The sequence below is a fragment of the Schistocerca piceifrons genome, chromosome 5 (genome assembly GCF_021461385.2).
Source record: "Schistocerca piceifrons isolate TAMUIC-IGC-003096 chromosome 5, iqSchPice1.1, whole genome shotgun sequence".
Taxonomy (NCBI): domain Eukaryota; kingdom Metazoa; phylum Arthropoda; class Insecta; order Orthoptera; family Acrididae; genus Schistocerca; species Schistocerca piceifrons.
In genome coordinates, this window is record NC_060142.1 from 621,773,045 (window position 1) to 621,795,640 (window position 22,596).

A 22,596-nucleotide genomic window follows, 5' to 3' on the forward strand; every position below is an offset into this window, starting at 1 on the left:
CACAGTTGAAGAGGAATGGACATCTCTAAAAAGGGCCATCACAGAAGTTGGGAAGGAAAAGATAGGTACAAAGAAGGTAGCTGCGAAGAAACCGTGGGCAACAGAAGATATACTTCAGTTGATTGATGAAAGGAGAAAGTACAAACTTGTTCCGGGAATCTCAGGAATACAGAAATACAAGTCGCTGAGGAATGAAATAAATAGGAAGTGCAGGGACGCTAAGACGAAATGGCTGCAGGATAAATGTGAAGACATCGAAAAAGATTTGATTGTCGGAAGGACAGACTCAGCACACAAGAAAGTCAAAACAACCTTTGGTGACATTAAAAGCTGCGGTGGTAACATTAAGAGTGCAACGGAAATTCCACTGTTAAATGCAGAGGAGAGAGCAGATAGGTGGAAAGAACACATTGAAAGCCTCTATGAGGGTGAAGATTTGTCTGATGTGATAGAAAAGGAAACAGGAGTCAATTTAGAAGGGATAGGGGATCCAGTATTAGAATCGGAATTTAAAAGAGCTTTGGAGGACTTACGGTCAAATAAGGCAGAAGGGATAGATAACATTCCATCAGAATTTCTAAAATCATTGGGGAAAGCGGTAGCAAAACGACCATTCACGTTGGTGTTGTGACATTACAGCCTTTATCACTGCGATTTTTAACATGTAAAAGTTTTTTTTCTGTATTTGCGTCAGTATGTGCGAACTTCTAACACATACCAATGAATGTTGTAACCAGATATCTTTGCCACGCTCCTGAAAAGCGCAGAATATCACGATAGCTACAAACTGTTACACCTTGCTATCGATCAGTAAAAAAAAAAAAAAAAAAAAAAAAAAAAACGATGCACCCATGTTTTAAAATAACAATTGCCAGTTTTTACTTCTGCAGGGAGCCGCACCGCTGTCTAGTTGTTCTGTGAATGTGTTGCGAGTCGGACTCAAAAGTATTGTGCTCCATACTGATATAATCATTTTATTGTAAAGTTAAGAGTTTAAGTGATTAAAAGTATATGTAGCCACAAACAAGCGAGAATGTATATCGTGAAAAATTCGCTCCACCGCCACATTGGGTGGCCATGTTAATGTAAGTTTCCGTTTCATAATATAATACTTGAAGCCTTGAAGTTTATTTAGTTTCAAAGAAAATCTCTCAACCTTATTTTCATTAATTATACTTGTGATAATCTTTCCTGTTTAAAAGATTTATGCAGCTTATGATCCAGCGTGTGTTCTGTCGGAACAGGAGGCTGTCGTGACGACATCGTTATAGTATTTATTCCAAGTTCTTTCAGTTCCGTTTATATGTTCGTACAAATCCAATTAGTTGGTCCCTTAGGTTTCTTTCATGTAACTTCTGTCTGTTTTCTCCGCGCGATCTTCCTCCGGAAAAAAAAAATTTCTGTTCATTTTTTAGTAATTTTCGATATCGCGAATGAGAAAAGACAGCCGCCTCCTGCTCCGAACGGAACGCCACGACTTTTCTAACGTCGGAGAGTACCGCACGAATTTTCCGCTAAAAGGTAATAGGATTTCTTAAAGCTGGATCAATTACACATGTTGCTGCTGTTCTCCGACAAATATGGTGTGATTAATAGTAATTTATTCTGTCACGACAAAAGGAACCAATTTTATTTTTACCAAAGCAACAAAGTTTTCAATTAAATTACTAAAAAAATCATACCAGATCTGGCGCCCGAACAGGGACTTGACTAAAATATTGAAAGTGTCACGGTTCTAATATATGATTGTCTTATTTCATGTATCGCTCTTTGGAACCCAATGCTGCATAAAATTACGGATGAGCAATAAATATACGCAATATTGAAGGACGCGGTATTTACACAAATATCTTGGGATTTAATAAGACGCAGATTTGCAGTTTTGAAGACAACGCCGAGTGAGTACCAAATTTTCGTTTGCCATAGTTCTGTCTAAAGAGTAGCTCATTGACCTTCAGATTCGACCTCACTCTATCCTTCTGTAGCTTAACGTAAAAAACCATTTTTTTTCCTACGTAAATATTTGAACATTTTCTGTAACCTTTTGCTTGGCCTATTTGTTTTATACTGTAGTTAGTATTCTCGTGTAAGTTCAAGATGGATGCCATTTCAGTCTTTTCTGTGTAACAGCGTTGGCAATCAATTGTTTCAACGGCGTTGACTCCATCTTGTCTTTTTGCTACAGACGTGTGTCAGTTATTACCCATGTAACATTAGACATTTGACGAGCGCGCCGCGACTTTAACTTGCGCGGCAAGAATAATTGACAATCAGAATTTCAGTTGGCAGTACCCATTTTAAGTTGGCAATAGTTGAATTTCATTATGGCGGACGGACAATCGAGCGCGAACTCTGCAGACGAAAGCGACGGCACTGTTAACAAACATTACCGACTCCGCTCACGCGGAACGACGGCCAGGACAGACGACAGACAAGAGGTAGCTAACGTGGACGACACTCAGCAGGAAACACCCACCTCCCCGATAACGGTATCAGTTGACATTGTCAAAATGTTACAGGAATTGATACTAGACAGACAGGAGAGGGAACAGCGCGAACGTGATCGCGAACAACGTGAGAAAGACAGAGACAAGTTTTTATCAGAGCTGAAAACGGATATGACAACACAGATTGACTCAGTTAGGAATGACGTAAATACCATCATTGATGCGAAAGTAGGTACCCTCACGACGCAAGTAGGCTCTCTCACAGCACAGATAGATTCGGTTAAGGGTGACGTCACGGCACAGATAGATTCGGTTAAGGGTGATGTCACGGAGCAAATAACCACTTTGACAACCCAGATAAGCACTCTGAATAAGAAAATTGATAACATTGGTCAGAATCTCACAACTCAAATCGAAGCGTGTCGCAAAGAAACCGATTCGGTAAAACTTGCGTATAAAACAGTTGCACGACAGTTGCAGCGACAGCGGTAGCCACTGTAGAATCAAAAGTAAGTGCAATGGCGAATGACATTTCGGACCGAACTATTGAGGAAAGAGTTAACAGTAGTGTTGCTTCGCACACTAAAGCACTTACCGAACATTACAAAGAATGGATTGATGTACAAGAGAAGCTAGTTGAGGAGAAGGTTACACGTGACTTGAAAGATGTTGTTAAATCCGCAACCTTAGACATATTATCTGCGCCCGGCAGTTCAGGAGACACTGTTTGTACTGAACTAGGCCAAATTAGACGAGTGTTTACCCGGGATTTGCCGGAATGGCGGAAGCAAGTAACAGATGAGATATCCGACCTGAAACAGCAAATTCGAACACTACAGTATGATAACCAGAGTGACGGGAAACACTCACTACCTTCTGAGCCAGATGAACATCAATACCAGACAACACAACAACACAACACACCACAGTACATTCCGCGACTGAAAAATGAATTTAACGATTCACACAACAACACTGAACAATTGACACTCACAACCCTCATGAAAGAGGAGAGTGTATTGAAACACAGAGTTTTTCAACCATTCCAACCGGAAAAGCGAAATGTTCATCCAGTCGTTTTCCTAAAGAACTTTTCAGGAGTCTTTCCAGCTGCCTGGAATGACAAACAGAGAATGCAATTCATTACCGGATATATACAAGGAGAAAGTGCTATATGGGGAACCGAGATGGTTGATAAGTGCAAAACATTTAGCGAGTTTGAGAAAAACTTTTTAAGCAAATTTTGGAGCGCAGGTGTTCAGCAACGCCTACGCAAAGAGGTCTACAACGCCGAACCTTTCCATTCGAATAGTGGCGGACTTCGCCGGTACTTTGAAAAGTACTTGAGAAAGATACAATATTGGGACACTCCCATAACAACAAAAGATGTTATTATGATTCTTAAGTCAAAACTACCCATTTCCATACGCGAAAAATTAGTGAACGTGTCAGAGGAAGATCAGGACGCATTTTTATCCGTCCTTGATTCGCTCGATCTTATACACGAAGACGCGCGTGCGAATGCTAACCGTAAGAACAACAACGCAGGCACGTATTCGAATGGAAACGGTAGTAGTGGAAATGGTTCACACGAAACACAATACGGAAACAAACAGTACAATAACCGCAATAGAGGCCGAAACAATGGTTACCGTAATGGTAAACACAAAAACAAGCATTACGGCAACCAACGGTACAATCCAATATACAACACGCAACAACAGTATTACGGGAATGCCCCATACCAATCAAACAATAACGGTAGTAACTTCTACCAGAATGGGAACAAATACAAGGGTAAACGTTGCAACAATCAAAATTGCGGAGGTCAGCTACCTCCACCACAACCCTATGGGCAGCCACAACACCAGCAACAACAGCAATACACGCCTCGGCAACAACCATTCATGGAACAACAACAGTACACGCCACCACAACAGGACTTTAGATACAATAACAATAAACCAAGGAAACAATACAATCCACCGGTATATTTTACGCAGGCAAGTAATGTACCGATTTTTCAGCCTGGTAATCAAGTGCATTACCAACAAGGGTTTGATACAAATCAACAAACACAATGGGTAAAAAACCAGCGAGAATGGTCAAGTGATGTGACAGAAGAATCAAATCAGTCGCATCACAAGAAAGCGGAAAACTAAAGGCAGCACCTTTTCGCCTCCGTGGGGATGCTGCGGATTAATGTCGAGTCATCGGGAAAGAAATGAATGGTTAGATCCCATACCTAAAATTGTAGAACCAGAATTAGATTTAGATGCAAAACTTAGGCAAGCATTGGTATCCTTAGCTGTACAGGCGAATCTACGCAAGAAGTCTTATGACAAGAAAGTATCTAAGGCTCTTACATATGATATTAATGAAAAGGTGCTTTTACGGACACATTTTAAGCCATCGAAGTTGTTGAAAAGAAATCGGAAATGGAGGCTATTGTACGACGGACCATTTGTAGTAATTAGAAAACCACATACAGGATGTTATCTAATAGCGGATCCTGCATCTGGCAGAATTAAAGGATTGTATCACCACCAGGATCTCAAGAAGTATAACGAAGCAAAGTAACAAGCAAAGGAACATTAGCCTAAGGTTTAACCTGTGAAACACTTCGGTATTCAAACACACCAATACGAGTACTCACACTTTAGCGAAAAAAACTATGGAGGTAATTGAAGATTTGATTTATTATGGCGTACGAAAAAGAAAGCACATTCCATTTGAGAGGACAGATTCTCAGTTAGTTTTAAGTTAGTCATAGGTGTAAGCAGTCCAAGTTGGCTGTTGGCATTGAGGAATGCCGTTATTGGTGAAAGGAGATACGGAAGGAAGTAGCAGATTGCCACCTTCCAACTCCAATGAATATATATGTATGTGAAATATTAGGTTAAGCAATTTCTTTTTCAGCCCTCAAGATGGAATGTTAGTCTTTAAGTGTACAGAGTACAGCCTATTGCGTGTAAACTGTGCGTTATTGTAACACCGCCATGAACTATACCTTTTGTTAGCGCGATCTTCAGAATTAAACAGATTTGTGTAGCCAAGTGTTTGAACTGTCAAAAGCAGTAAATAACAGAGAGAGTATCACGTAGTATTTGATAGTTTTCAGGAGATTCAATCTCAGATTCAAAGTATCATCTACGAACAGTAAGCCTCATAAAGATTTAATAGCTAAGCAACAAAGCATTTCCTTTATTCTGTTTTACAACAGCTGTTAGGTCATGTAGTCGCGAGTGCCACTACATGGAAACATATACGTCGTACTGACAAGTCTGAAGTATTCCTGATGGTAAACGTTTCTTCTTTAAACATGTATGATGCACTAAAGTAATTAGCTATTTCACAGCCAAGCCCGACAATCGCCCAGAAGGAAGCGTGAGAAACTAGAAAGCTGTCACCAGATATGACTCACATTATAATAATAAAACTAAGATCTGATATTAGATTAAAGAATAGCCACTTGAAGGCACACGTGACGCATGTCATGCATCTAAGGTCACAAAAATATCCTAGTGTAGTTGTGCTAGAATTTGTATATGTATATAGTGTATTTATGTTCATATTTGATCCTCTCCTCTTCCACTTCCCCATCCTATCCCATTAAAAATAAGTGAGGATTAGAATTTGACAGGCTCATCTGAGTGCTCTTTAGACGGTTGAAGTGGAAACGAAATTTGTGGGAGAGATCCGTTAGCGAAAGTTTTGTTCTAATCGCGTATCGCGAGCAGCAATGTTGAGAGATTATAATACATTCCGCGAGTAGTACTTGCAGCCAGTAACTTTATGAAGCATGAATCTTCCGGAGAGAAATGCATGAGTATGCTCGACCAGTAGAGACAGAATTTGTTCAATCTGTGCTCTACATAAACAGTGACACTAAATTTTGAAGAGAAACGAAATAACAAGCTGCTTAAAAGATTTGTTTTAAAAAAAAATTTTACCTTTGTAAAAGGGAGAGAGAATAACCGAAATAATCGTGCCTTGATGCACAAGTAGTGGTATTCAATACGTTAATCCGGCGTGGCGTGACTGAAAAGGTTAACAGAATTTTGTGACTGTAAGCAAACTTAAGAAATGTATGTATGTAATTTATGGACATTGTTTAATCTTGTAATGTATTTACCTGTGAGTAACTTGAACTGTGAACTTTGAAATCACAATGTGAGATGGGAGATGTGAATTTGCAGACACTAAGACGTTCTAAACAAAATGCGAGTGATAAAGTGTACAAAATACGTGTGCAGTGACATGTGTACACGCAAGTGCAGGTAGTGACAGCGATCACAGCAAAGCATTTTGCAAACTATATGTAAAACGTTGGCTTCACTGACCTGTGTGTAAGCAGCATGGCAGGTCGCAGGGACTGTCGTGTGAAATCCTCGATACAGACGATGGTATTTTCTACCCAAGTTTTCGATACGCCGATCGACGATGGAGGAAGGACACTAGACGTGTGTTTTCCGCGTGTTCTCATTTTAGCAGAGCGCGAGTGACACACGTTAAACTTCATACGAGCATACACGAGCGCGTGTTGCACTGGACTAGTAACCGGCAACAGCGCGGAGCTGCTTGAAGTTGGACTCAACAATTAACATTTGAAACACAACCGACGCGCGCGCTGTGGAGGCGTGTCATTGACCTTAGAATGTTTACCGTTTCACAACTACGCAAGAGACATTGCTAAAGCTATCACAGTGAAACTTAATTATGAACTTTATTTATTCTGTAAAAAGAGAAGTCTTAGCTTCAAATTAATTTCCATTTAATCAGTCACGTCGGATATTTTGCGATAGATAGTTAAATAAAGACAAGGCATTACTGAGCACTGAAACGTTAACTGGAGGGGAAGGTTATCAATCCTGTCCAGAATCCTATAAAACCTTTACCTGTAAGTCTACATTATAGCACGAACCTAACACAGGTTTCTTTCTGTTTATTTGCATGTAAACGACATGACGCTTGATGCGAGACACTAGAGAGGCAACACGAGCGAACACAAAAAAGACGCTACCCAGGGTCGTGACCTCTCGGACGACGCCGCTCACCGAACGAGAATAGACGTTGCAGACTCCGGTTAAGTGAGCGTGTAACAAATAAAAGTGTACAGTGTAGTGTCAAGTGAAACGTCCTGATTAACAACGACATTCTAAAAGAATCTAATGAAACGGATAAAAAAAACATTACGAGACCAAACAGGTCACAGACAATTTTAGAGGACTGTTTAAGTAATTATTTCAATGTATCTGTGTATGTTTGTCTACTGACATGTTTTGTTTTCTATATAGAGTATTATTCATTTATTTTTGTGTGTGTTAGACTTAAGATTGTTTTTTGTCATATTTTGTTTCACAGTAACAGCAATTAAGATGACAGTGCAAGGACACCTTACAATGAACTGAGAGAAGTGCCAAAGTGCACAAAAGACACTGAAAGACATTTGTTTTCATAACTGTACTGGAAGCATAAAATAACTAGATGACAAACTCATTCCAATTTTATGTTAGAACGAAAGTAAACAGATGATAAAACACAGTAATGTCTTGAAACTACATGTGAGTCCTGATGATCCTTCCGGAATCATCATGCCTCACATGGGAGGCATTGTGACATTACAGCCTTTATCACTGCGATTTTTAACATGTAAAAGTTTTTTTTCTGTATTTGCGTCAGTATGTGCGAACTTCTAACACATACCAATGAATGTTGTAACCAGATATCTTTGCCACGCTCCTGAAAAGCGCAGAATATCACGATAGCTACAAACTGTTACACCTTGCTATCGATCAGTAAAAAAAAAAAAAAAAAAAAAAAAAAAAACAACGATGCACCCATGTTTTAAAATAACAATTGCCAGTTTTTACTTCTGCAGGGAGCCGCACCGCTGTCTAGTTGTTCTGTGAATGTGTTGCGAGTCGGACTCAAAAGTATTGTGCTCCATACTGATATAATCATTTTATTGTAAAGTTAAGAGTTTAAGTGATTAAAAGTATATGTAGCCACAAACAAGCGAGAATGTATATCGTGAAAAATTCGCTCCACCGCCACATTGGGTGGCCATGTTAATGTAAGTTTCCGTTTCATAATATAATACTTGAAGCCTTGAAGTTTATTTAATTTCAAAGAAAATCTCTCAACCTTATTTTCATTAATTATACTTGTGATAATCTTTCCTGTTTAAAAGATTTATGCAGCTTATGATCCAGCGTGTGTTCTGTCGGAACAGGAGGCTGTCGTGACGACATCGTTATAGTATTTATTCCAAGTTCTTTCAGTTCCGTTTATATGTTCGTACAAATCCAATTAGTTGGTCCCTTAGGTTTCTTTCATGTAACTTCTGTCTGTTTTCTCCGCGCGATCTTCCTCCGGAAAAATAATTTCTGTTCATTTTTTAGTAATTTTCGATATCGCGAATGAGAAAAGACAGCCGCCTCCTGCTCCGAACGGAACACCACGACTTTTCTAACGTCGGAGAGTACCGCACGAATTTTCCGCTAAAAGGTAATAGGATTTCTTAAAGCTGGATCAATTACACATGTTGCTGCTGTTCTCCGACAAATCTGGTGTGATTAATAGTAATTTATTCTGTCACGACAAAAGGAACCAATTTTATTTTTACCAAAGCAACAAAGCTTTCAATTAAATTACTAAAAAAATCATACCAGAGTGTGTAGAATATATGAGTCCGGCGACATACCACCTGACTTTCGGAAAAGCATCATCCACACAATTCCGAAGACGGCAAGAGCTGACAAGCGCGAGAAATATCCCACAATCAGCTTAGCAGCTCTTGCATCGAAGCTGCTTACAAAAATCATATACAGAAGAATGTAAAACAAAATTGAGAATGCGCTAGGTGACGATCAGTTTGGCTTTAGGAAAAGTAAAGGGACGAGAGAGGCAATTCTGACATAACGGCTAATAATGGAAGTAAGGCTAAAGAAAAATCAAGACACTTTCATAGGATTTGTCGACCTGGAAAAGCGTTCGACAATATAAAATGGTGCAAGCTGTTCGAGATTCTGAAAAAAGTAGGGGTAAGCTATAGGGAGAGACGGGTCATATACAATACGTAAAACAACCAAGAGGGAATAGTAAGAGTGGACGATCAAGAACGAAGTGCTCGTATTAAGAAGGGTATAAGACAAGGCTGTAGCCTTTCGCCCCTACTCTTCAATCTGTACATCGAGGAAGCAATGATGGAAATAAAAGAAAGGTTCAGGAGTGGAATTAAAATACAAGGTGAAAGGATATCAATGATACGATTCGCTGATGACATTGCTACCCTGAGTGAAAGTGAAGAAGAATTAAATGAATTGCTGAACGGAATGAACAGTCTAATGAGTACACAGTATGGTTTGAGAGTAAATCGGAGAAAGACGAAGGTAATGAGAAGTAGTAGAAATGAGAACAGCGAGAAACTTAACATCAGGATTGATGGTCACGAAGTCAATGAAGTTAAGGAATTCTGCTAACTAGGCAGTGGAATAACCAATGACGGACGGAGCCAGGAGGACATCAAAAGCAGACTCGCTATGGCAAAAGAGGCATTTCTGGCTAAGAGAAGTCTACTAATATCAAATACCGGCCTTAATTTGAGGAAGAAATTTCTGAGGATGTACGTCTGGACTACAGCATTGTATGGTAGTGAAACATGGACTGTGGGAAAACCGGAACAGAAGAGAATCGAAGCATTTGAGATGTGGTGCTATAGACGAATGTTGAAAATTAGGTGGACTGATAAGGTAAGGAAAGAGGAGGTTCTACGCAGAATCGTAGAGGAAAGGAATATGTGGAAAACACTGATAAGGAGAAGGGACAGGATGATAGGACATCTGCTAAGACATGAGGGAATGACTTCCATGGTACTAGAGGGAGCTGTAGAGGGCAAAAACTGTAGAGGAAGACAGAGATTGGAATACGTCGAGCAAATAATTGAGGACGTAGGTTGCAAGTGCTACTCTGAGATGAAGAGGTTAGCACAGGAAAGGAATTCGTGGCGGGCCGCAGCAAACCAGTCAGTAGACTGATGACCAAAAAAAAAAAAAAAAAAAAAAATTTACTTGTGAGTGTCTAGCTTCTCCATCAACTTCCTCGGCTTATCATAAGATTACTCTGAGCAATAAACAACCTTCACAGTATTTATTCCGAATATAAGACACAAAAATGATTTAAGTGTTAACTGATAGCTACGCATTTCGAGAGTAAGGCTGTCATCATGAAATTATTTTCTTATGGCTTAGCTTTTGACAATGTTGATAGGAATACTCTCTTTCATTTTCTGAAGGTGGTAGGGGTAAAATACAGGGAGCGAAAGGCTATTTACATTTTGTACAGAAACGAGATGGCAGTAGTAAGAATGGTTCAAATGTCTCTGAGCACTATGAGACTCAACTGCTGTGGTCATAAGTCCCATAGAACTGAGAACTACTTATATCTAACTAACCTAAGGACATCACTCACATCAACGCCCGAGGCAGGATTCGAACCTGTGACCGTAGCGGTCGTGCGGTTCCAGACTGTAGTGCCTTTAACCGCTCGGGCACTTCGGCCGGCCCAGGCGATGAGAGCGTCGCTCTCGAAACACGTAACTGTGTTCTGACAGGAGCTCGTTTGTCTGTTTCATGCTGTAAAACGACTGACTGAATGCCCACGACCTCGTGTCCAAAATATGAATAGCACTAAAGTGTATAGATCAGTCTTACAGGACCAAGATGTCTTCTTTGCCAACCTGCTATGAAAAATCGCTGCTGGACCATGCCGAACGTGTTGAAGTCGATTATTAGATTTTCTATTGACACTTAATTGGTATTTCAGTGACAGATACGGTTACCAGAAAGGCACATCTGATGGCAGGTAGGGGAGAGTGTTGTAACTCAGAACATTTTTCACACTTTTATGTTTAGCCAGCCCTGAAACATTTTTAAAACATGGCATTCACTTTTTATGTGCGGCAGTCTTTTTCAGAATTTACAAAAATTAGGCCAAAACATTTAAGGTTCTGCTGATGTGAAAACGGATTCCAAGATAGAAAATGGTCATGAACCCTTGGAACTAACATTTTATTGAAATTTAAGTGTTGCAGTCGAGACACTCTTGTCACTATGGTATATAACAATCTGTTGCGTCATTGTTCTACTACACACCAACAGTCACTAAGTGAAATCGAATGAAGCAGAAGTTTTATCAAAACCTAATTGAAAGTCAAACACGTTTTGTAACAGAAGCTACTGGAAAGTAATGTAAATTTTCGTTTCAAGACATGTAAACTCGTTAAGACATGAAAGAAACTCAATTCATTTGCAAATATCACAAGTTCAATGGTGAAAGACCTTATTCTATTTCGAGGTACGAAACGGTTCACTACCGACCAATGTATGGCTTAATTGTTCACATGCCGCATCAATAGTACTAAAGATATGTAGCATTTTACTAACCTTGATCTTCTGTACCTGAAAGAGCTGTAATGTATTATATAGAGCACCCAGTTGTGTAGAGCGCGAAATGTTTACAATGCTACACGAAATGCAGTCTTATGTGTATAAAATGTCGTAAAATGCTTCTGGCGCTTTCTAGTCCGCATTCCTTCATGTGATTGATAAACGAGTCAGTAGACTGAAGTACCGACCAAAAAACATCACGTGTTTCTAGGTACAACATCCACTACGTAGAACACTCTCCCTTGCTAATGTTTCTGTTAGTGACTGTAGTTATAATGAAATGTGGTTGGACCGACAGAAAAGATGTATGATACTCAGATTAACGCACTATGTGAAAACGTGATATTTGAAATAAATCATTTTATTCCTGTGCCATGTAATTCACATTGTACACGATCGGTGGGGAATTTTGTGATGCCCCTCTTACCACCCCCCCCCCCCCTCCCCGGCACCTTGACAGATATTTTGGAAAAAGACAGGCTCCCATCTTGGTGGGCCATTCAAGAGACTCAGATTCAGATTTTCACTCTCTGTCTTTCAAGACAAAAGGCTTCCATTTAAACTAGATACTTCCTTCAGGTAAAGCTGTAGTAGGAAGTATTACCTCGTGGCGTGGATACCATAACACTAAGAGGGCAACAGTGACTTTGTGAAGAGTATACTTATTTGGCACTTAATCATTGCAGCAAAGGTATGAGCAACGGGCACCTGCGGCGAGTTCACGTACGTTATGTTGTTGTTTCCAAGTAAGATATTAATTTCGGAAAAGAACTCCATCTGATATTTGCAGCTCAATGTAAGAATGGTCTCACTTGAAAAACTGTCCTATAAAGCTGCTTCTCTCAGAGAAGATTCTTCTTTTTCTCATTTTTAACTAATGCAGTGGTCTCTGGCAAATATCTGAATAAATTATTGTGTCGAACGTCGATAAATGAGTCATACACACACACACACACACACACACACACACACACACACACACACACAGTGACTTCCTTAGTAATTAAAATTATTAGTGTATAATAAGCAGTTTTTAGAATTTAAAGTTAACTACAAATTAGCTGATACTCCATAGTTTGAATCATGCAGCATAAATGATGATATACACAGCAAGTATATAAAATCATTAGAGGGAGAGGCATATCAGTCAAGAAGGAAAGTTGCTGATACACTGAAAATAGATGGTTGTAGTTTTTCAAGAGTTCTACCATGTACAGCATTTAACTATAAAGGCTCATTTAATTTCCTATAATTGAGTGCTATTTCATTAGTTTGGATTCTGTTTATGTAGTCATTTCCTGTACATGGTCCTGAAGACTGACATTATCTAACACACAGTCGAAAATCATGTTCAACTCAACATTGCTATAATTTTAATTAATCTGCATCAGTGCTCCTAAGTCTATTATTTTCCACGGATTGTAAATAGTACTAAGAATTATCTACGCTAGATCTGAAGACTGTATCGTAATACTCACAAACATCATTCACTTAATTTACGAAAGAGTTTCATGTGGTATGCTGGTACGTCCTACTCCACTGTTTCGCGTGACTAATGTACGTTTAGGTGCTGTAGAAATTGACTTATCAAACATATCTTCTAAGAGACGTAATGTTTTTCATTTATGTTTGTCTTAGATGCAATAACTACTCTGTATGACTATAGCGTCATATGTAAGGGAATTAAATTGGTCGTAACCAACAGACTGTGTACACCACAAATGTAAAGGATAGTTATTATGTTCTGCTCAGTTGTTTCTTACGAAGCGATCGAATGTATGTGAGGTATGTGCATTGGACTCTACGTATTTTTTTAATTTATAGAATAATATTTACGGCATTTTCTGCTAATTTTGTCTCTAATCATTTGTAGAATTACATTAGCGAGGATAAATTAATCTTTTATTAGGAATTTTATGTTTCAGAAAGGTATGTCTGGATTGTGCAATCACTGTTTGAGAGCAGAACGAGTGATAGGTCATCGTGTAGTGCCGTTTCAGTTCTACGTACATGCAAATTGGAACTTGTGGATTCTTTGCCACGAAGTCCAATTAAGTTATCATTACCTGCATTTCATGTGGAATTCATTTTCATACGCATCATGGTGTCAAACTACGACGATATGAAATAGCCACTAGGGACTAATACACCAAAAAGCAAAGATGGCACACGAAGGGCAAAGGAGTTGATGAAATACAACACAATAATTAATTCTGATTTGATGCTTGTTTAATTAGTAGCTGCATTACCAGATTCAACTATTTCTTTCACTTTTTGCTGTGCCAGTAAGCAAGGAAACGACAGAGTTAAAACTTGGAGATGAAGCGTTTCCACATCCATGATTCTTTACCACATTTTCATCTACCATACATGCTACGATCTTTTGTCACCACATTTTTTTAGACAGTCGATACTGACATTATTATCAAGATTTTTAAATTTACATAAGAGATCTAATCCAGGCCCTTAAAATTTTTATCTGTAGGAATCTTCTTATTTTCCAAATACGTTATTTATCTCCTCTGTCTATCAAATGGCAATCTTAGGTATCCCTCTCTAATGATTCCAAGTTAATGTGCTGTTAAACTACTGCTTTCCTTCCTGTAAACAATTGACATACACTTTCGCGATCAACTGTGTAGGACAAACATGCATTCAAATGTTTTATTGCATCATAACCTCGCTGTTTCGCGTAAATATATAAGACATAGTCTAAATGAATGCATAAATATTTCACCACTTAAGGTTGAGAACTTAAACTTTGCGTCAGAATTCAGCACATCCAATTTCCTCGCAGTCTGGCTTTTCCAGGGCGGAAAGGTGTTGCACAACCGGGCCAACTGTTAAGAAAAATCTTCGAAGCAGAACTTGGCTGGTCGTTTCTAGTCGGATCCGAAATTGGACTGGTAAAGTGAGGTAACCCAGTTCCGGAGATGGCGAATGTGTTTTGAGATTACAGCGACTCTTTAAGTGTGAGCACGGGAGGGGGGCGCGAAATTAGTCCCCCAGGGCATCTCACTGGTTGGAGAGGAGCAGAGAGCAGAGGAGTAGGCAACCCGCCGCACGTGCCCCGGCCAGATTTCATTTCCGGTGGGGGGCGGCAGCGGCAGCGGCAGCGGACGCAACGTGCGGGAGGCACCGGGCAGGATGAAGGATTCGCGGCGCGTCCCCCTGCAGTAGCGGAGAGGCGTCGCCCGTCTTCCCCAGCCTCCCACGGGGCTCGATCCTGTGTCCCGACCTGCCCGGCTGCTGATAGCAGATCTCGTTACGCGCGTGAGGTGCTTCCAAATGGCTTCCAAACATTGCTGCCCTCTCCCTCCATGTTGCTCCACATCTATCTCTCTCGCTCTCTCTTTCCCTGCACTGCTGCAGTGCCACCAGTACAAGCTTCCAAACTTCCTTCTTAACGTAGCAAAAGACGAAGAATCGAAGTGAGGTTATAGCATCAATGCAAAAGCTCTACATATAATGTAGGTGCTGATCAGACCTCCACATGTTTTTTTCGTGATAACTTCGATAGCATAATGTGAAGTCAAGGCGCAAAGGACGATACATTTTTTTCAAATCTTCGATTTTCCAACTTCTGCCCTCCCTCCATTCCTTTTTCACTTGGTAATCTCTATGTAATAACTACACCCAACATCCTCTACAAGTTCTTTTTGTATCCCACACTTTCTACTATTTATCCTCTCCACTGCTTCTTAGAGCACCAACTTCACTATTTCTGGTGGCAGTAGCCAGTTGCACTGACAGTTCTTTCACTCAGGGTTTTCCATAGACTGCTCTTGTATCCGATTCTTTTATAGCCTCTACATCTCGTTTCCTATACAGGCACTCGATTTTTATCATTTTGCAATAGCATCTGATCTAAAATATTTAAAGATTCTAGTTCCCCGAATTTTCAGTAGTGTCAGTTTAACTCTCGTACAGTACTGTTCACCAGATTTACGCTTTCAGGAATTTCTTCCACAGTTCCTCAAAAATATATGTTCTCTTCGTCTGTAACATTCAGCTACTCATACCTTCATTGCTTCACCCACCCTCTGTATTCTTGCTTTTCCATGCAGACGGATTCCTTCATTACTTCCACTATCCTGTCGTTCACAGTTTTTAAGTTAAGTCTTTGTTTTATTTATGCTTAAGTGACATTCTGTGATACGTCTGCTGTGTATACCATTCAATATAACTTCCCAATCTTTTCAACATCAGATCGCAGAGGTTACGTTACTGTTATATGTTGTCCTTACACATTTTTAATCCTGTCCCGAAATGTTGCTTTACTTTCTCCATTCTTTCGTAGGTATAAAAGCTGAACGACAATAGCTATAGCTTGCAACCCTTCATCACTTGCTTCTTCACATCAAACTTGCTCCTTCTTAATCTTCCAGAATTGTTACTCTTTTGTGGCATCTGTAGGCATAACATTCCCGTGAAAAAGAGCTATATTTACGGGAAATAAATAATTCACGAAGAGAAAGTAAATTCACGTGTTTCACATGGTACTGAGTTTAGTCGCGCATCGCCATGTCAGCGTACTCCAATAGAGGGTAATTATTTAATTGCGACAGAAATCATACTGTTATCCATATTGAAATAAATTATATATTAATTCTGGCTGTGCAACGCTTAAAATTGTCACTGTATCTGTACATATAACACGCAAAATTATAAGAAATTAAATGTATAATCTAAACAGGACGTAATGAATCAAGAAATGGAGCAAGTGCAATGTAATTAGTTAGAAAGTAATGATTAAAATTTCCGAAACGTAGTTACGTTAGGGCCCAGCAGCTCTCTCTGTTATCAGATAGGAAACGACAGTGTGGTACAATGGTATTGACTGTGAAGGAGCTACAGCGATGAACCAAATGTAAGAGATACTTTCGCTACACTTACGTATAGAAAGTTCTGACACAAGGTGCTGTGTGTAAAAGACAGTGTTATAAAAATGTACTAAATTTAATGGACAGTATTGTAACCAACATATTGTAAAAGATTCCGTTATATCAAGGTACTAGATACACAAGAGAGTATTATAATAAGACACTGAATGTAAAGGAAAACGTTATTCCAAGATATAAGACAGTGGAAAAGTGTCAATAACTGTCTGCCTATGGTATTGATATCATAGAGCGTACCGTCAATGTTTGAGTGAATTCTTACAAGGCATAACTTTGGTCAAAGTCTTACATGAAATCAGCTCACGAGCTGTGATTGCACCTTTAGTTTACATAAACTATTAATGGACGTTCCGTTTTAAGAGATAGTAAGGGGACCACCTTTAGTTCAATAAGCAGAGTTTCCAGAGTCTAGACATCGGTACATCGTCACGACAGGCTAAGTGAAAGTGTAGCAGAAGACGTTTAGGAAGTGTTTGCGACGCGTCCCATGATATGCGTTCCATGGTGTACATGATGTTATGTTTGTGCTCCAAGTTTCCGGACTCTGAGATGCTTGTTGTTAGATTAGTGTACACGTATTCTTTTAGTTTGCTTGAGTATGATTTCTGGAATCTGTTGAGCGAGACGTAGTACCGGGCGTACTCTCAGTCTGAGGTTGCGTGCGGTGAGACTAAAAATGAGAGCGGCGAGGTGGCAAGTGCAGTTGTTGCAGCAGCTGAAGCAAATGTAACTGTATAACACTACTACAAGGTTAGTTATTTCGTTATGCAGTTCACCTAGTGACGACAATATTTTGGTCCTGTCACAAAGAAGCCAAATGTAACACTTACTGCCCAACAGATAGTACTGCAGTGGAAAAAAAATACAACACTATACTGCGCCGTTTGTTATACTGGGACAACTTGCATTACCAAATATGGTATTAGGTTTCAGTGGATGTTAACCTCTGGGGGGATTTAGGTAAATTGACCGTCAATTACCTAGTGGACTTGGATTGTCGAACCTGAATTTAATAAAACAGTAGAAACCAAAAGGCTAAAGATTAAAATTTGGAAAATTGCTTAAGTAGCCAAGATCACTTAAATTAAATAAAATACAGTCGCGAGCCTAATTAGGCATAGTAATACGAAACAATACTTTTAAAGAATCTGTATTGAATTTTGGTGAAGGAAAGCTACCATTACCTCTTTCCCAGAGAAGTGGAGTGAAATCTGCCATAACTAGACAAGTGGTACAGTGATGCTAGCAGCTATAAATAGAATATGCAAGTTCCCACAGAAAACGTTAACAGCTTATATCTTCTCAACAGTAATTACTATGTTATATATGAATTATGTGATCACCAAAAGTTATGAAAATTAGTGCTAACCAGAAATTTGACATGAACTTAGTCCTATTTCAACAGTTACTTTCCCAATAGTACAATTACAATTAAACGTCACTTGCAATAGGATCAACACACTTTAAGAATGTCAGTAATTATGTGGAATGGATCCTAAGAGGTCTGATGAGAGGAAACAATTCATGAGTCAGACACACAGTTTAACATAATTTGACTTATTATTACAAATTAAAGAACAATTAAATGCACTGGTTCATACTTTGACTTGAATCTGATCTCTTAGATTTGCTGAAGTAATGGCCCTATATTGGTGGCCAGTACATAGTGGCTACCTGGTTTTTCCTCTGAATGTAATTTCCTCTATTACTTTCTTCTTAGCGACGTAATTACCAACTTTAGAGCCTTTCCGAATAATAAAGCACCATTTTAAAGTCGTACACACTTCCGAGGACTTTCCATATTAATCCAGGTACTGGAAATCTCACTCGGGACTTGCGCTGTTCACTCACTTGCTGCTCAGACTAGACTTTCCAGCAGCTAGCTGCTGACTGACTGTGCTCCCTCACTTGGCGCCCGGTCTGAGCGCCACATCCCCCTTTTGGGCAGCGCCAACCACTTTTTGGTGTGCCACCTAACTTCCGTTACAAATGGAAAGTATTGTTGTACATTTTATACAATGCAAGTCCCTAGGTATGAACCAGCTTGTACATAGCTGTAAGTAATCATCTTTAATAAAATCACAATATTTAAACACATTAATAAGTCAAAATGAAATAACCATAATTAAATACAACTTTTCTCCAACTAACACAAAGAATTTAAATAGTAAAGAGAAAGCATTTTACACAACTTTTTACGTCATTACAATAGGTGAAAGACATTACATAGTAAAAAAAAACACATACTTAACATAAAGAGAATTAATCAGTACAAAGTATTTACAGAATCAATTGTGGTTTTACAACTGTTACTGTTGATAACTGTGTGAAATTCTTTTTATTAACAGGGTGTAAGGAAAGGAATAACTTACGCAAAGTCCATAATATAAAATTCAATAGGAATGTCTTCGGTATCAGTTGCTATTTTCGGTCCGAGTAGCTGCAACCTTCTGTTATAACACGAACGGTACAGAATCCTACTCTACCTAACAATGACAGGTTAATGGCAAGACTATGGAGTTAGAATTTTACCTAACTAGCAACGTTATCCTCCCCCCACGAACCATGGACCTTGCCATTGGTGGGGAGGCTTGCGTGCCTCAGCAATACAGATAGCCGTACCGTAGGTGCAACCACAACGGAGGGGTATCTGTTTAGAGGCCAGACAAACGTGTGGTTCCTGAAGAGGGGCAGCAGCCTTTTCAGTAGTTCCAAGGGCAACAGTCTGGATGATTGACTGATCTGGCCTTGTAACAACAACCAAAACGGCCTTGCTGTGCTGGTACCGCGGACGACTGAAAGCAAGGGGAAACTACGGCCGTAATTTTTCCCGAGGGCACGCAGCTTTACTGTATGATTAAATGATGATGGCGTCCTCTTGGGTAAAATATTACGGAGGTAAAATAATCCCCCATTCGGATCTCTGGGCAGGGATTACCAAAGAGGATGTCGTTATCAGGAGAAAGAAAACTGGCGTTCTACGGATCGGAGCGTGGAATGTCAGATCCCTTAATTGGGAAGGTAAGTTAAAATATTTGAAAAGCGAAATGGATTGGTTAAAGTTAGATATTGTAGGGATTAGTGAAGTACGGTGGCAGGAGGAACAAGACTTCTGGTCAGGTGACTACAGGGTTATAAACAGAAAATCAAATAGGGTAATGCAGGAGTAGGTTTAATAATGAATAGGATAATTGGAATGCGGATAAGCTACTACAAACAGCATAGTGAACACATTATTGTGGCCAAGATGGATTAAGCCTACACCTACTACAGTAGTACAAGTTTATATGCCAACTAGCTCTGCAGATGACGAAGAAAGTAAATGTATGATGAAATAAAAGAAATTATTCAAATAGTGAAAGGTGACGAAAATTTAATAGTCACGTGTGACTGGAATTCGGTTGTAGGAAAAGGGAGAGAAGAGAACGTAGTAGGTGAATATGGATTGGGGCTAAGAAATGGAAGAGGAAGCCGCCTGGTAGAATTTTGCACAGAGCACAACTTAATCATAGCTAACACTTGGTTCAAGAATCATAAGAGAAGGCTGTATACATGGAAGAAGCCTGGAGATACTAGAAGGTATCAGATAGATTATGTAATGGTGAGACAGAAATTTAGGAACCAGGTTTTAAAATGTAATACATTTCCAGGGACAGATGTGGACTCTGACCACAATCTATTGGTTATGACCTGTAGATTAAAACTGAAGAAACTGCAAAAAGGTGGGAATTTAAGGAGATAGGACCTGGATAAACTGAAAGAACCAGAGGTTATACAGAGTTTCAGGGAGAGCATAAGGGAATAGTTGACAGGAATGGGGGAAAGAAATACAGTAGAAGAAGAATGGGTAGCTCTGAGGGATGAAGTAGTGAAGGCAGCAGAGGATCAAGTAGGTAAAAAGACGAGGGTTAGTAGAAATCCTTGGGTAGCAGAAGAAATATTGAATTTAATTGATGAAAGGAGAAAATATAAAAATTCAGTAAATGAAAAAGACAAAAAGGAATACAAACGTCTCAAAAATGAGATCGACAGGAAGTGCAAAATGGCTAAGCAGGCATGGCTAGAAGACAGATGTCAGGATGTAGAGGCTTATCTCACTAGGGGTAAGATAGATACTGCCTACAGGAAAATTAAAGAGACTTTAGGAGATAAGAGAACCACTTGTATGAACATCAAGAGCTCAGGTGGAAACCCAGTTCTAAGCAAAGAAGGGAAAGCAGAAAGGTGGAAGGATTATATAGAGGGTCTTTACAAGGGCGATGTTCTTGAGGACAATATAATGGAAATAGAAGAGGATGAAGATGAAGATGAAATGGGAGGTACGATACTGCGTGAAGAGTTTGACATAGCACAGAAAACCTGAGTCGAAACAAAGCCCCCGGAGTAGACAACATTCTATTAGGACTACTGACGGCCTTGGGAGAGTCTGTCCAGACAAAACTCTACCATCTGGTGAGCAAGATGTATGAAACAGGCGAAATACCCTCAGACATCAAGAAGAATATAATAATTCCAATCTCAAAGAAAGCAAGTGTCGACAGATGTGAAAATTACCGAACTATCAGTTTAATAAGTCACAGCTGCAAAATACTAACCCGAATTCTTTACAGACGAATGGAAAAACTAGTAGAAACCGACCTCGGGGAAGATCAGTTTGGATTCCGTAGAAATGTTGGAACACGTGAGGCAATATTATCTGTTGTATCTTAGAAGCTAGATTAAGGACGGGCAAACTTACGTTTCTAGAATTTGTAGACTTGGAGAAAGCTTTTGACAATGTTGACAGGAATACTCTCTTTCAAATTATGAAGGTGGCAGGGGTAAAATACAGGGAGCGAAAGGCTATTTACAATTTGTACAGAAACCAGATGGCAGTTATCGGAGTCGAGGGACATGAAAGGGAAGCAGTGGTTGGGAAGGGAGTGAGACAGGGTTGTATTATCTTCCCGATGTTATTCAATCTGTATATTGAGCAAGCAGTGTAGGAACGAAAGAAAAATTCGGAGTAGGTATTAAAATCCATGGAGAAGAAATAAATACTTTTAGGTTCGCCGATGACATTGTAATTCTGTTAGAGACAGCAAAGGACTTGGAAGAGCAGTTGAACGAAATGGACAGTGTCATGAAAGGAGGGTATAAGATGAACATCAACAAAAGCAAAACGAGGATAGTGGAATGTAGTCGAATTAAGTCGAGTGATGCTGAGGGAATTAGATTAGGAAATGAGACGCTTAAAGTAGTAAAGGAGTTTTGCTATTAGGGAAGAAAAATACCTGATGATGGTCGAAGTAGAGAGCATATAAAATGTAGACTGGCAATGGCAAGGAAAGCAATTCTGAAGAAGAGAAATTTGTTAACATCGAGTATAGATTCAAGTGTCAGGAAGTCATTTCTGAAAGTATTTGTATGGAGTGTAGTCATGTATGGAAGTGAAACATGGACGATAAATAGTTTGTACAAGAAGGGAATAGAAGCTATTGAAATGTGGTGCTACAGAAGAATGCTGAAGATTAGATGCGTAGATCACATACCTAATGAGGAAGTATTGAATAGGATTGGGGAGAAGAGAAGTTTGTGGCACAACTTGACCAGAAGAAGGGATCGGTTGGTAGGACATGTTCTGAGGCATCAAGGGATCACCAATTTAGTATTGGAGGGCAGTGTGGAGGGTAAAAATCGTAGAGGGAGACCAAGAGATGAATACACTAAGCAGATTCAGAAGGATGTAAGTTGCAGTAGGTACTGAGAGATGAAGAAGCTAGCACAGGATAGAGTAGCGTGGAGAGCTGCATCAAACCA